At 39.4% G+C, this 6000-nt stretch overlaps 1 pseudogene; it reads right to left on the bottom strand.

Moving 5' to 3' along the window:
• Positions 1 to 1820: 1820 nt before the first annotated feature.
• On the bottom strand, positions 1821 to 4599 carry LOC130012891 (uncharacterized; annotated as a pseudogene).
• Positions 4600 to 6000: the final 1401 nt, after the last annotated feature.

Below are 6000 nucleotides of genomic sequence, written 5' to 3'. Positions count from 1 at the left end.
TTTAATTAACCTATGACATTAAATTTCATTGATTATTTTTCAGTTAACCAATAAATTTCGATTTTAACCAATTAAATTAAATAAGACTTCAACTAATTTTTTCCCACGCAGACTGAAGCAACTGTAAAAACACCAATGTGCTTAAAACACAAGATTTTATAAATCTACACAAGTTATGTGTTAATGCATTAAAAAGAACACAAACTTGTGTTAATGCATTAAAAAGAACACAAACTTGTGTTAATGCAATGCCAAACGACACAAGCTTGTGTTGAATATTTTTAACACAAGTTCTTGTGTTGAGATCCAACACAAGAGTTTTTTCAGTGTACTGTAACTGGTAGGCCTACGTAACTCCCGAAGCAGACAAATAGGAAACGGTGATCCAATGGGGCTGCAATTCAACTGGGGTGATATTAGCTGCGATGTTTTCCATAATTTTTTCTGTAAACGCAAGTGACAAAAGAGCGTATAATACCGACATCCAAACTCTCATTTTAACCACAACTAAACATAATATCAAGGCCCTATATATCGAACTTTCAATCAAATTGACTGACATGCGGCCTCGCTCAACAGCGGCCTCGCTTTGTACACTCTATCATTTAGCCTTGATCTAAAATTTCCGGGAGTATGACATCAACGTAACGGCTAATCTTCGCATACGACGCCATTTAAAAATTTAATCAATAAATGAAATCCTGTTTAAATCCAAGCCGAATCCAAGCCACCCGTTTGTCTACAAAGTGGATTTTGTGCTTATTGTGTAAAGATCTAATTTATAATTTCTATGACATCTAAGCCTAAATAAAGACTTGCAATAATCAGATTTAGCTCTTGCATAATGTAGCGAAACTATACAATCGGTTTCATAACTCTACCTCAATTAGAATAAAAGTTATCATGTCCGAAATGAAATTGCTTAGCTTTGTTCAGTCTTGGCATAGAATATTGATCATTGAATTTAGCAAAGACGTTCAAATTGTGACCTCTAGAGGGTCCACAACCTTGATATACCATATTTTTTTTACCCTATTTGCGTATGAGGGGCAGCCACTTTGTCCGGTAATTTTGGTTCCATGTTCACGAAATTCGAACTCAATCGACATAACAGTTATATATTTGAGCGGTTACTTAAATCAGATAATAATTGTGACCTCTAGCTAAAAAATCAGGGGCCATAATCCATGAAGTTATGGTCCGATACGTCCCAATATCGAACGGAACTGAGGTCTTTGGGAGATAGACCTATATTTCAAGTTTCGTCAGAATCAGATAAAAATTGAGACCTGTAGAGTGTCCACCAACATATTGTGGACGTCTGGACAGACAGGGGCGACGGCATAATACGCCCAAATGAAAATATGGGCGTATAAAAACTAAATTATAGTTTACAATAACTATATGGAGAACACTGATTAATATTTAATATTTTACAAGGACATTATATTGAAAATTTCAATCAAATTACTTTCGAGCGAAATAGTTTTGACAAGATGTGTGCATTGATATTGATCGTAATCACTGTACCTACGTTCGCTTCTCCATTTTTAAATTCAAACATTAAATGGCCGAACCATTATAATCTAGTTAAAATCTCAAGTATCCGATGGCATTGAGTTGATTATTACAAGATGATTTTCTTATTTTTCTTACAATAGGAAACGATATTTTACTATGAAAGTATTGTGCAATCAAACTGGTTATCTATACAGTACTTAGTCTAAGCATAAAATGTTCACGATCAAACTCAGTCAAGGTTTTGAAGTTCCTGGTAGTGAAACTATACACAAGTTTTATCACTACTCTCCTGAGACAGTTTACCATTTTGAAGAATGGCTTTTCCCAATATTTTCATTATTGTTCATACATTGACTCAGGCAGTGAGGTGCTCGCCTTGGTCGTTTCTTTGGAAGGATCTGACAACTACTGTCCTTTCTCTTGTTATCAGGTGCCTTAGCAACTGAAGCTGGTGGGCGCCCAGAATGCAAGAATTTCCGACCAATCACAGTTATGCTTCTTCGACTCAAACCAGCTGGCTGCACCTTTATTGTCTTGCCCCGTTTGCTGTTTAACCGGTCCTTGCCTGAATTCGTCAATTTGATTTTTGTCACAAGCGCTTCTGCTGCTCCAGTGTACTTCCCAAATGTTTTCAGAGCGGAGATGATAGAAGTTTCTGTTTTTAGACCATTGAACTGACTGATGAATGTTTTAATGGGCCCTTTGAGTTCCCCTGGATCCTGTCTCAACATACTTATCAATTTGTCTGCTGTCGACCTAATTTCATCTTCTAGTGGTTTAAGTTCAAGTGACATCCCCTAGCACCTGTGCACATTGATTTATCACACTACATCAGTATTGCCTCCTACTGGCTTTGCTTTGAGTGGTTGGAACCAGCTATCTGGCACGCAGTTTTCCAATCATGTTGCCATGTGGAACAAATGACGCCACTGACTTTCATTATGAATAGGAAATAAATTGTTTGACGCTATGTTTCGATGCTTACTTCATGACTATATATTGATGCTTACATGGAGCACCGTTCAACCCAACAGCACACGTACACATACCATGTTCCATATCAACATCGTATACTTTGTCTGGGACTGTCTCTTCACTTGAAAGAACAGTGGTGCTTCCAGTACAGAAGTGATCGAGTCTGGCATGATATGCCCTTTCCCGGGAAGATACCTTTTAGAAATAGTCACATCCAGTCTACCATTTGCCAAGTCTGCCAGTCTCCTCTCATAGTACCCAGTCAAGGAGAAAGTCTAACAGTTGCACTGGGCTATAAGCCCTGACACAATCGAATATCTGTTCCGTGAGAATTCGCATGGCAGCCTCAACATAGTTATTTGTGTTATTACCACGAATCGGAATGGCCTTGCGCATACAAATCGCCCAATCACGCCTACGATCATAAACTTTTTCAGCGTGTGCATGGAACTGATCATAGTGTGTCCCATTTGGATCAGCACAACGTTCAGCATATGATTCTTCCAAGAGGTCAACAGTATCAGCATAAACCATAGCTTTTACCAGGCCGAGGAGATGTGGTCAATGTTCTTTGCAGAGCAGGAGTCGGGCATCTGGGAACGCTGTATTTAAGCTCTGCTGTTCAGCATCACAATCATCTGTGAGGAAAACTGCAGGTCCTCGTATACCACGACCATAAAATGCATCTGATGGCAGTAATTCCTTATAAAGGTCTAGCGCACAAGTGATGTTCTCCCTTGACTCTAATATTGTGATAAGACAGCCGAGTGGTAAGCCCCCAGCCACACTATGCGTTAGTAGGAGGAAATTTCGACAGTCGAATCGGTCCATACCTCCCGAGGCATCAACGAACACGAGTTCTGCACTGCATGGATGCTTTGAGTGAATACGACGCATCAACGGAGTACACAAGGCAATGGCAATTTTTCCATTATTTGGGGTCATTTTGGCACACTGTAGCCCTTGATCTTTGTTGTATGTTTGAATAGCACCATCAAGATCCAACAGCATTTGTTCTCCCGAGGCAGCACCATAGGACTTCTCATATAGCTTCCTGTACAGTCTGAAAAAAATATAAAATTGCAGTGAGAAAAGGACACAGTAAACGCTTCTCTTTTGTAAACTTTTGTGTATGGCAACATGTCACAATCAGCTTCATTTTTCTAAAGGACACCCTGTCAAAAGTCAATAGCTTTTCTTCCCCTACACCAGTGTAAAACAATAACTGTTTGAGGTTTAGGGGTGTATCATGAGGTCTGTCATTGAGTCAACTGGCATGATTTTGATTCCCCGGTTGTACGTGACAAGTAGTAGGGTTCCCTGTCAAACCTCGTGGGTTTTCTCCGAGTCCTCCCACTGCTAAAGACCCCTACGTGCAAGTGAATTATTGAAATAGATTGAACCGTATGTTAGTCATGAAATGACCTAGTTTGTCATAGAGTGGACATTAAATAAACCCCATTTCTCTCTCTCTGTTTGGGGCTAAACAAAAGTCCCTGATATCAAAATTGCCATGTGTCATTAGAATAACTAGACCGGTTGACTCTCAACAGACTATGCCAACTATATATGCCACTTTGTCTATGGATATTGATATTACCTGTGGCAAAACTGTAAATCTGGACAGACTGCTTTGATAACATAGTCCGGTTCCAACTTGAACGTGTTGAGAGCGGTGCAGGGGAATGACCTCTTGAGAATAAATCCTTGAAATCTTCAACTGTTTGATTAGAAACATCACGGTATTTCAGCGAGCCTGCAGTATACACGGAATGATTATGTGTGGACATGATCCTTATCATTGTGGCAAACTTGGGGAGATGCAGATCCTTTGTCTTGGCTCTGGAAGAAAGATGGATCATCAGACACTATGCCACTTTGTCTATGGATATTGATATTACCTGTGGCAAAACTGTAAATCTGGACAGCCGCTTTGATAACGTAGTCCCGTTCCAACTTGAACGTGTTGAGAGCGGATGCAGGGGAATGACCTCTTGAGAATAAATCCTTGAAATCTTCAACTGTTTGATCAGAAACATCACGGTATTTCAGCGAGTCTGCAGTATACACGGAATGATTATGTGTGGACTTGATCCTTATCATTGTGGCAAACTTGGGGAGATGCAGATCCTTTGTCTTGGCTCTGGAAGAAAGATGGATCACCAGACACTGAGATATTCTTAATAAGAGAGTTTATGTTGATTTGCACATGCAGTCAGAATAAAATCCGATTTTCTTATGAATCAATGCTGTCCTTCCCACCCATCATCTGAATAATGCCACTAGCATTAGCCCTGGCTTAAGTCTTGCTTGGAGAAACGTAACGGTACTGATGGTTAGGGTATGTAAGCATAATAACCCTATTTCACTGGCTTACATGTATTACGCAACAACCACAGAATTGGTTATTAGTCTATGATTATGGTAAATGTATCAGTATTGCTAGAATTTTTGCGCTTATAATTATGGTGGCATTATATCTTATTAATTAATGTCTTTGGCTAATTGTACTAAATATCCACAAAAAATATAAGTGACAGGTTGACACATAACGAGAGTTATAGAACCAAAACATAGCTGGTTCTATGTGTCAACAAAATATTACCAGATCACACGTGATTGGAAATTTACTAATCGCATCATTTGGCTTAAGCAACCAATCATATCAGTAATTGCACAGGTTCAGGGTCATGAATAGCCTTTGTGTGATGTCCATGAGTCCTATAAAAGAAATCATGGCATCTGAGTTCCTACATCATATGATGTAGCAATTTCTATCAGCGGACTCGCCCAAACGAGTCTGGTTGGATGAGGTTTGAGAGAATGACTTTATTATTCTATTATACATTGTACCATATGTAAGCAGCTTGATATGTAAAATGTAAAAACGATCTGTTACATTGTTATTCCTGGAAAGACAAATGTCTTAACTACTGCAAAGACAAACCATGCAAAATCGTGCAGACTTGGGAAGATGGGGGTCGGCAGATCGAGTTCATCTCCGGGGGATTTTATGGACTCCCCCTGACTACTTCACAGCCAGAAGGGCCGATTTCAAAATTTCACCGTTATTGAGAAACAGCCTCTGGGTAATTTTTGGCCAATTTTGCCATTTTTCAGGTCATTTTTGGTCAATTTTCAGCCACCTATTGTGGCGAGTCTAGGGTTTAGATGAAAATGGTGGTGATTGGTGATGTTAGTGGGGGTCTTCCTGTGCCCCAGTGTGAAGACCACGAAGTCGCATCTATTCTCTGGGAGCAATGATCAGCAAAATTGTAAGATATGGTGAATAAAACAGAAAATATACACCTGCTAAGATTAGCTCTATAAGAAATATAAGAATATAAGAAATAAAATCTCTGTCACCTCTCTTCAATCAATGCGAAATCATAAGTCAAAGTTGGTGAGTTTTCCCTATTGTAAATCTCTCATTCTCTATGAAATGGCCATCTACTTTCATTCAGGGTAAGCCAGCTCTCCTCGATTCTTATCCAAATCATTCGC

Source organism: Patella vulgata, chromosome 5 (genome assembly GCF_932274485.2).
Source record: "Patella vulgata chromosome 5, xgPatVulg1.2, whole genome shotgun sequence".
NCBI classification, from domain to species: Eukaryota; Metazoa; Mollusca; class Gastropoda; family Patellidae; genus Patella; species Patella vulgata.
The sequence above is the reverse complement of the archived record's forward strand: the minus strand, read 5'-3'. Positions and strand labels throughout refer to the sequence as shown.